Here is a 10,898-nt window from a genome sequence, read left to right as displayed (position 1 = left end):
TCCTGGTGCTGGGAGTCATATTACCCTTTTACTATATAGAATAGAGGCATGGTGCACGGGTGAGGGCTGGCTGGTTTGTCCTGAAGGGTGTCCTGGATCAGGGTGGGGGTCCCCACTGGGGTGCCTGGCCAGTCTGGGTGTGGGGCTGAGGGCCGTTTTCCAGCTGGCTGGTTACTGAAGCTCCCAACCGCTCCTTTTTTTCTTTTTCTTTTTTTCTATTCTGGGCCAGCTTTAGCTCTGAGGCCTCCTCTGCTGAAAACTTTGATACAATGTTGCAGTCAGGCTGGCTGAAGCCTGGCTGACTGAAAGCCGGTTTCTGGGGTTATATTTGGCTTCTATATTTGCAACATAGTTGCTTAGAGTTGCAGCTGAGAGGCCGGCAAGTCAGGCGGGGGAACGTTGGAGTCCGCTGTCACTGGAGCAAGCAAGCCTCCCTGTTCGCTTCAGTGCATGGCTGCTGGCCGCCATCTTGGCTGACAGTTAATTTGCATAAGGATATGCTGATTAGCCAATGGGAAGGATAGCAGTCATATGCTAAGTACCACGTTTCTCTTTTATTAGTGTAGATATAGATAGATTTCAGAGCTATAAAAAAGTATAGCTAATCTAACCAACATACACACACCTACCACTCATCTGTAGAAAAAAAAGATCACAGGTGCCCTTGAACACCATATGCATTATTCCTATTTGCACTCATTGTTCTTACTCCCTAGTATTTCAAGTCCAGTTTTTTTGTTCATGTCTTTGTCATCTATCCTACTGACTTTCTTCTTTTGTTGTTAATCCTTACCCAAGAATATTTTTCCCACTGATTTTTAGAGAGGGTGGAAAGGAAGGCAGGGAGGGAAGAGAGGGAGAGAGAAACACTGATGTGAGAAGAGAGATACACCTTTTGGTTACCTCTGCTCATGACTCAACATGGACCTGGGATTGAAGCTGTAACCCAGGTATGTGTCCTTGAACCCTTTGGCGTGCAGGCCCACATTCTAACCACGGAACCACATCGGCCAGCACCTGGCTGATCTTTTATACTTGCTTTTTTTTCTGTTCAACATTATGTTTTGGAAACTTCCCACATTTATATCTAGTTTATTCAGTTTTACGTTTGCACATTGAGTGCATTACCATTCTTCCACTAATGCATATTTATGTCACTTCCAATTTTCCACTATGGACTACACACATAGTTGTTTGTGTGAGATATTTCTATAAATCTGTTTACTGCATGCACCTTAGATATTTCATAAAAACGACAAAACATAAGAACAGATATCTATAGTCATGGCAGCCAGTTTATCTTCCCATTGCCTCATTAAATGTAACTTGTGTCTTTCTTATAGGCATTGATAATTTTAAGATATTAAGAAGGCAATAGCCTGAGAATTCAAAAACCTTTCAGCGTGTCATTCAGCCTCTCAGAATTTGAATTTTCTAAACACCAATGAGTGGAACGGTACGGTTGTAGGCATGCACAGATTCCACGTGACTTCAAATCTCTGTGTTTAAGGACTTTGGCTGCTTGTTATCCCCCCAAGACTGTCAACCCACCCCCACTTTTAAAAATAACTTTTTGATATTGAAATTTAAAATGTATACAAAAATAGAGAAAATAGAATAATGAACTTTTATGTTCTTATCATTTAGTTTTAACCATTATTAATTCAGGCCCTCTTGAATCATACATGCCTATTTGCCTACACACTCCCCTCTCCCCCACATTCTTTGAAGCATATCTTGGAATTCTAGGATCTTAATCTGAAAGGTAACAATTTTTTCTTTGTAACAATGGCAATAACATGATTACACAAACACAATTAATACTCAGTCTTTATTAATAAAATAACCAGTAAGAGTACACATTTTCAATATTTTCTCATAACATTTTTATGAACCTTGGTCCCGCGGTTCCGCCTTTCCCATGACCCGGCTTTCTGATAACGATCACGATCACGATCACAATCATGCTCGTGGGCCACAGGAAAGGCAGCTTCTGGGTCAGGGGGCGCCGCCTTTCCTGAGGCCTGGCTTTCAGATCACGGTAACTATCATGACCACAGGCAAGGCGGCTCCTGTGTCCCAGGGTGCTTCCCTTCTTGTGGCCTGGCTTTCCAATCTCAATCCCGGGCCGAGGCAAGGAGGTACCTGGGTCCCAGGGTGCTACCTTACCAGGGGCCCAGCTTTCTGATCACGATCACGTTCTCGATCACAAGCTGCAGGCAAGGTGGCTCCTGGGTGCTGAGGTGCCGCCTTGCCTGCGGCCAAGTTTTCCAATCGTGATCACGAACAAGGGCCACAGTCAAGGTGGCTGATGGGTCCTGGGGTGCCACCTAGCAAGCAGTGCTGCTTTCAGCTCACAATCTCAGTAAAGGTCAGGATCACGGCTGCAGGATAGGTAGTTCCTGGGTCCAAGGGTGCTGCCTTGCCTGCGGCCATGCTTTCGGATCACGATCACGATCAGGATCATGATCAAGATCACAATCACGATCACAGGCTTCAGGCAAGATAGCTTCTGGGTCCTGGGATGGTGCCTAGCTTGCGGCCCAGCTTTCCAATAATGATCATAATCACAGACCACAGGAAGATGGCTGATGGGTGCTGGGGTGCCACCTTGCCTGTGCTTCTGCTTTCAGACAACAATCAGGATCACGATCACAATCATGATCACAGCTGCAGGCAAGGCAGCTACTGGGTCCCGGGGTGCCACCTTGCCTGTGGTCTTGCTTTCCGATCTCAATCACGGGCCACAGACAGGGCGGCACCTTTGTGCCCAGGGGCTGCCTTGCCTGTGGTCCACCTTTCTGATCTCGATCTTAATCACAAGCCACAGGCAAGGTGGTTCCTTGGTCTGCAGGGCACCCCTTGTCTGCGACCTGGCTTTCAAATCACTATCACGAGCTGCAGGCAAGGCAGCTCATGGGTCCCGGAGTTATGCCTTGCCTGTGATCCGGCATTCCAATCTCAATCACAGGTCGCAGGCACAGCGGCTCCTAGGTCCTGGGGTGCCTCCTTGCCTGAATCCTGCCTTCTAAATCACAATCATGGGACACAGGCAAGGCAGCTCCTGGGACCCCGGGTGCCCGCATGCCTGAGGCCTGGCTTTCACATCACGATCATGATAATGGGGCAGAGGCAAGGCGGCTCCTGGGTCCGGCTGTGGCGCCGTGCCTGAGGCCAGCCCTCTGAGCATGATCACGATCACGTGCTCCCTTGTGTCCCTGGGTGCCCCTTGCCTGTGGTCCTGCTTTTAAATCACGATCACTATATCAATCACGGCTGCAGGCAAGGCAGCTCCTGGGTCTCATTGTGCCGCCTTGTCTGTTGTTCGGCTTTCAAATCATGATCATGGGCCACAGGCAAGGTGCCTCCTGGTACCCAGGGGGCCTGCATCCCGGCTTTCCGATTACAATCATCATCATGGGCCACAGGCAAGCCTGCTCTTGTGTCCGGGGGTGCCACCTTGCATGTGGTCCGGCTTTCAAATCACAATCAAGGCCCACAGGCATGGCGGTTCCTGGGACTCAGGGTGCTGCCAGCCTTTGACTCAGCTTTCTGATCATGATCATAATCACGGGACACAGGCAAGATGGCTGATGGGTCCTGGGGTGCCTCCTTGCCTGTGGCCTGCTTTCAGATCAAGATCAAGATCAAGATCATGGTTGCAGGCAAGGCAGTTTGTATGTCTCGAGGTGCCGCCTTGCCTGCAGCCTGGCTTTCAAATCATGATCACATGCCAAAACCGGTTTGGCTCAGTGGATAGAGCGTCGGCCTGCGGACTGAAAGGTCCCAGGTTCTATTCCGGTCAAGGGCATGTACCTGGGTTGCGGGCACATCCCCAGTAGGAGATGTGCAGGAGGCAGCTGATCGATGTTTCTCTCTCATCGATGTTTCTAACTATCTCTCTCCCTTCCTCTCTGTAAAAAATCAATAAAATATATTTAAAAAAAAAAATCATGATCACAGTCTTCAGGCAAGGCGGCTCCTGGGTCGCAGTGTTTCTACCTTGGCTGTGGTCCGGCTTTCTTATATCAATCACTTGACACAGGCAAGGTGGCAACTGGGACACAGGGTGCTGCCTTTCCTGTGGCCTTAATTTCCAATTACTATCACGAACACCATCACGATCAAGCTGCAGGCAATGCACCTCCTGGGTCCCGGGGTGCTGCCTTGCCTGTGGTCTGGCTTTCAAATCACAAACATGGGCCACAGGCAACGCGGCTCAAGGAACGCCGGGTGCCACCTTGTCTGTGGTCCTGCTTTCTGATCTCAATCATGGGAAGCAGGCAAGGTGCCTCCTGGGACACAGGGTATTGCCTTGCCTGCGGCCTTACTTTCTGATCAGGATCACAATCACTGGCTGCAGGTAAGGCGGCCCCTTTTCCGGGGGTGCCACCTTGCCTGTGGTCTGGCTTTCAAATCATGATCATGGGCCACAGGCAAGGCGGCTCCAGGGACCCAGGATGCCACCTTACCTGTGGTCCGGCTTTCTAATCTCAATCACCTGATGAAGGCAAGGCGGCTCCTGGGATGCAGGGTTCTGCCTGGCCTTCGGCTCAGCTTTCTGATCATGATCTTGATCACCGGCCACAGGCAAGATGGCTGATGGGTCCTGGGGTGCCGCCTTGCCTGTGGTCCTGTTTTCAGATCAAGATCAAGATCATGGCTGCAGGCAAGACAGCTTGTAGGTCTCCAGGTCCCGCCTTGCCTGTGGCATGGCTTTCAAAACAAGATCTCAGTCCTCAGGCAAGACGGCTCCTGGATCCCAGTGTGCAAACTTGGCTGTGGTCCGGCTTTCTGATCTCAATCACAGGACACAGGCAAGGCGGCAGCTGGGACACAAGGTGCTGCCTTACCTGGGGCCTTAATTTCCAATTACTATCACGATCATGGCTGCAGGCAAGGCACCTCCTGGGTCCCGGGTTGTTGCCTTGCCTGTGGTCTTGCTTTCAAATCACCATCATGGGCCAAAGGCAAGGCGGCTCCTGGTACCCAGGATGCCTGCATACCAGCTTTCTGATTTCACTCATCATCATGGGCCACAGGCAAGCCTGTTCCTGTGTCACGGGATGCCGCCTTGCCTGTGGCCTGGCTTTCAAATCAAGATCTCAGTCCTCAGGCAAGGTGGCTCCTGAGTCCCATTGTGCCACCTTGGCTGTGGTCCGGGTTTTTGATCTCAATCCCAGGACCCAGGCAAGGTGTCTCCTGAGACACAGGGTGCTGCCTTTCCTGTGGCCTTAATTTCCAATTACTGTCACGATCATGGCTGCAGGCAAGGCACCTCCTGTGTCCCAGGTTGCCGCCTTGCCTGTGGTCCCACTTTCAAATCATGATCATGGGCCACAGGCAAGGTGGTTCCTGGGAACCATGGTCCTACCTGGCCTCCGGCTCTGCTTTCTGATCATGATTATAATCACGGGCCACAGGAAAGATGGCTGATGGGTCCTGGGGTGCCGCCTTGCCTGTGGTCCCACTTTCAGATCAAGATCACTATAATGATCAAGGCTACAGGCAAGGAAGTTCCTAAGTCCCGGGGTGCCACCTTGCCTGTGGTCTTGTTTCAGATCAAGATCAAGATCACGATCATGGCTACAGGCAAGGCAGCTTATAGGCCTCTAGGTGCCGCCTTGCCTGCAGCCTGGCTTTCAAATCAACATCTCAGTCCTCAGGTAAGGCGGCTCCTGGGACCCGGGTGCACCCATGCCTGAGGCCTGGCTTTCAGATCATGATCATGATAATGGGCCAGAGGCAAGGCGGCTCCTGGGTCCTGGTTTGCCGCTGTGCCTGAGGCCAGCCTTCTGAGCATGATCATGATCACGGGCCCCCTCGGGTCCCTGGTTGCCCACTTGCCTGGGGTCCTGCTTTTAAATCACAATCACAATCTTGATCACGGCTGCAGGCAAGGCACCTCCTGGAACCTGGGGTGCTGCCTTGTCTGTGGTCCGGCTTTCAAATCACGATCATGGGCCACAGGCAAGGCGGCTCCTGGGACCCAGGGTTCTGCCTGACATTCAGCTCAGCTTTCTGATCATGATCATGATCAGGGGCCACAGGCAAGAAGGATGATGGGTCCTGGGGTGCCGCCGTGCCTGTGGTCCTGCTTTCAGATCAAGATCAAGATCACCATCATGGCTGCAGGCCAGGCACCTCCTGGGACCTGGGGTGCTGCCTTGTCTGTGGTCAGGCTTTCAAATCACGATCATGGGCCACAGGCAAGGTGCCTCCTGGTACCCAGGGGGACTGCATCCCGGCTTTCCGATTACAATCATCATCATGGGCCACAGGCAAGCCTGCTCCTGTGTCCCGTGTTGCCGCCTTGCCTGTGGTCTGGCTTTCCTATCTCAATCACAGGACCCAGGCAAGGCAGCAACTTTGTCCCGGGGTGCCACCTTGCCTGTGGTCCAGCTTTCAAATCACAATCATGGGCCACAGGCCAGGAGGCTCCTGGGATCAGGGGTGCCACCTTGCCTCCGGTCCAACTTTCTGATCTCAATCATGGGACCCAGGCAAGGCAGCTCCTGGGGCCCAGGGTGCTGCCTTGCCTGTGGCATTACTTTCCAATCACGATCACGATCACAATCACAATCACGATTAGGGGACACAGGCAAGGCAGACCCTGGGTCCAGGGGTTCCACCTTGCCTGTGGTCCTGCTTTCAGATCAAGTACACGATCATGATCACAGCTGCAGGTAAGGCAGTTCCTAGGTCCCGGGGTGCTGCCTTGCCTGCAGCCATGCTTGCACATCGCGATCACGATCACGAACACAGGCCTCAGGCAAGGTGGCTTCTGGGTCCTGGGTTGCTGCCTAGCTTGCAGCCCAGCTATCCAATCATGATCATAATCACAGGCAACATGCAAGATGGCTGATGGGTCCTGGGGTCCCGCCTTAACTGTGGTTCTGCTTTCAGATCACAATCAGGATGACGATCATAATCAAGATCACAGTTGCAGGCAAGGCAGCTCCTGGGTCCCAGGGTGCCACCTTGCCTGTGGTCCTGCTTTCCAATCTCAATCACGGGCCACAGGCAAGGCAGCACCTTTGTCCTGGGGTGCCACATTGCCTGTGGTCCAGCTTTCCGATCTCAATCGAGGGACACAAGCAAGGCAGCTCCTGGGAGCCAGGGTGCTGCCTTGCCTGTGGCAGTACATTCCAATCACGATCACGATCACAATCATGATTAGGGGACACAGACAAGACAGACCCTGGGTCCAGGGGTTGCGCCTTGCCTGTGGTCGTGCATTCCAATCTCTATCACGGGCCACAGGCACAGCGGCTCCTAGGTCCTGGGGTGCCCCCTTGCCTGAAGCCTGGCTTCTAAATCACAATCATGGGCCATAGGCAAGGCGGCTCCTGGGAACTGGGGTGCCCCCAAGCCTGAGGCCAGACTTTTATATCAAGATCATGATAATGGGCTAGAGGCAAGGCGGCTCCTAGGTCTCGGTGAGGCGCAGTGCCTGAGGCCGGCCCTCTGAGCATGATCACGATCACGGGCTCCCTTGTGTCCCGGGGTGCCCCCTTGCCTGTGGTCCTGCTTTTAAATCACGATCATGAACTGGATCACTGCTGCAGGCGCACCAGCTCCTGGGTCCGGGGGTGCCACCTTGCCTGTGGTCCGGCTTTCAAATCACCATCAGGGGCAACAGGCAAGGAGGCTCCTGGAACCCAGGATTCTGCCTGACCTTCGGGTCAGCATTCTGATCATGATCATGATCACCAGCCACCGGCTAGATAACTGATGGGTCCAGGGGGGCCGCCTTGCCGGTGGTCCTGATTTTAGATCAAGATAAAGATCACGATCATGGCTGCAGGCAGGGCAGCTTGTAGGTCTCAAGGTGCCACCTTGCCTGCTACCTGGCATTCAAATCATGATCTCAGTCCTCAGCCAAGGCGTCTGCTGGGTCCCAGTGTGCCACCTTGGCTATGGTCCGGCTCTCTGATCTCAATCACAGGACACAGGCAAGGCGGCTCCTGGGACAGAGGGTGCTGCCTTGCCTGCGGCCTTAATTTCCAATAACTATCACGATCATGGCTGCAGGCAAGGCAACTCCTGTGTCCTGTGTTGCCACTTTGCCTGTGGTCCGGCTTTCAAATCACCATCATGGGCCACAGGCTAGGCGGCTCTCGGGAACCATGGTGCCACCTTGCCTGTGGTCTGGCTTTCCAATCTCAATCACGGGAGGAATGTAAGGGGGCTCCTGGGACCCAGTGTGTTGCCTTGCCTGAGGCCTTACTTTCTGATAACGATCACAATCACTGGCCACAGGCAAGGCGACACCTTATTCCCCTGGTGCCACCTTGCCTGTGGTCCGGCTTTCAAATCATGATCATGGGCAAGAGGCAAGGAGTTTCCTGGGACCCAGGGTTCTGCCTGACCTTCGGGTCAGCATACTGATCATGATCATGATCAGGGGCCACAGGCTAGATAGCTGATGAGTCCGGGGGGGCTGCGGTGCCAGTGGTCCTGTTTTCAGATCAAGATCAAGTTCATGATCATGGCTTCAGGGAAGGCGTCTTGTAGGTCTCGAGGTGCCACCTTGCCTGTTACCTGGCTTTCAAATCATGATCTCAGTCCTCAGCCAAGGCGTCTTCTGGGTCCCAGTGTGCCACCGTGCCTGTGGTCCGGCTTTCCTATCTCAATCACGGGACGAATGCAAGGCGGCTCCTGGGACACAGGGTGTTACCTTGCCTGAGGCCTTACTTTCTGATCAAGATCACAATCACTAGCCACAGGCAACGCGGCAACTTTGTCCCGGGGTGCCACCTTGCCTGTGGTCCTGCTCTCTGATCTCAGTCATGGGCCAAAGGCAGGGTGACACCCTTATGCCCAGGAGCTGACTTGCCTGCGGTCCTCCTTTCTGATCTCGATCTTAATCAAAAGCCACAGGCAAGGTGGCTCAATGGTCTTTGGGGCACCCCTTGTCTGCGACCTGGCTTTCAAATCACTATCAGGGGCTGCAGGCAAGGCAGCTCCTGGGTCCCAGGGTTCCGCCTTGCCTGTGGTCAAGCATTCTAATCTCAATCACGGGCTGCAGGCACAGCGGCTCCTGGGTCCTGTGGTGCCCCCTTGCCAGAAGCCCGGTTTCTAAATCACAATCATGTGCCACAGGCAAGGCGGCTCCTGGGACCCGGGGTGAACCCATGCCTGAGGCCAGGCTTTCAGATCACGATCATGATCATGGCCTAGAGGCAAAGCAGCTCCTGGGTATCAGTGTGGCGCAGTGCCTGAGGCTGGCCCTCGGAGCATGATCACGATCACGGGCTCCCTTGTGTCCCTGGGTGCCCCCTTGCCTGTGGTCCCGCTTTTAATTCACGATCATGATCTCGATCACGGCTGCAGGCACAGCAGCTCCTGGGTCCCGGGGTGCCGCCTTGTCTGTCGTCCTGCTTTCAAATAACCATCAAGGGCCACAAGCAAGGCGGCTCCTAGTACCCCTTTTGCCACCTTGCCGGTGCTCCGGCTTTCCTATCTCAACCACAGGACACCGGCAATGCGGCTCCTGGGACCCAGGGTGCTGCCTTGCCTGAGGCCTTACTTTCCAATCAAGATCACGATCACAAGCCCAAGGCAAGGCGGCCCCTTTGTCCCGGGGTGCCACCTTGCCTGTGGTCTGGCTTTCAAATCATGATCATGGGCCACAGGCAATGCGGCTCCTGGGACCCAGGGTTCTGCATGACCTTCAGCTCAGCTTTCTGATCATGAACATGATCAGGGGCCACAGGCAAGTTGGCTGATGGGTCCTGGGGTGCCGCCATGCCTGTGGTCCTGCTTTCAGATCATGATCAAGATCACGATCATGGCTGAAGGCAAGGCACCTCCAGGGTGCCGGGTTGCTACCTTGCCTGTGGTCTGTCATTCCAATCACCATCATGGGACACAGGCTAGACGGCTCTCGGGACGGGGGGTGCCACCTTGCCTCTTTTCCGGCTTTCCTATCTCAATCATGGGCCGCAGTTAAGGCAGCACCTTTGTTCCGGGGTGCCACCTACCCTATCGTCCGGCTTTCAAATCACGATCGTGGGCCACAGGCAAGGCGGCTCCTGAGACCCGGATTGCCACCTTGCCGGTGGTCTGGCTTTCCGATCTCAATCACGGGACACAGGCAGGGTGGAACCCTCGTGCCCAGGAGCTGACTTGCCGGTGGTCCTCCTTTCTGATCTCGATCTTAATCACAATCCACAGGCAATGTGGCTCCTTGGTCTGTGGGGCACCCCTTGTCTGCGACCTGGCTTTCAAATCACTATCATGGGTTTCAGGCAAGGCAGCTCCTGGGTCACGGGGTTCCGCCTTGCCTGTGGTCGTTCATTCCAATCTCAATCACGGCTGCAGGCACAGCAGCTCCTTGGTCGTGGCGGGCCCCCTTGCCTGAAGCCCGGCTTCTAAATCACAATCATGGGCCACAGGCAAGGCGGATCCTGGGTCCGGGTGTGGCGCAGTGCCAGAGGCCGGCCCTCTGAGCATGATCACGATCACGGGCTCCCTTGTGTCCCTGGGTGCCCCCTTGCCTGTGGTCCTGCTTTTAAATCACGATCATGATCTCGAAAAAAGCTGCAGGCACGGCAAATCCTGGGTCCCGGGGTGCCGCCTTGTCTATGGTCCGGCTTTCAAATAACCATCAAGGGCCACAGGCAAGGCGGCACCTGGGACCCCAGGTGCCGCCTTGCCGGTGCTCCGGCTTTCCTATCTCAACCACAGGACTCAGGCAAGGCATCTCCTGGGACCCAGGGTGCTGCCTTGCTTGAGGCCTTACTTTCCAATCACGTTCACGATCACAGGCAACAGGCAAGGCGGCACCTTTTTCCTGAGGTGCCACCTTGCCTGTGGTCAGGCTTTCAAATCACGATCATGGGCCACAGGCAAGGCGGCTCCTGGGACCCAGGGTTCCTGCATCTCGGCTTTCC

Source organism: Myotis yumanensis, unplaced genomic scaffold (genome assembly GCF_028538775.1).
Source record: "Myotis yumanensis isolate MYYU_CA2020_CCGP unplaced genomic scaffold, mMyoYum1.0.hap1 SCAF_1, whole genome shotgun sequence".
NCBI lineage: Eukaryota > Metazoa > Chordata > Mammalia > Chiroptera > Vespertilionidae > Myotis > Myotis yumanensis.
Note: the sequence above shows the minus strand (reverse complement) of the source record.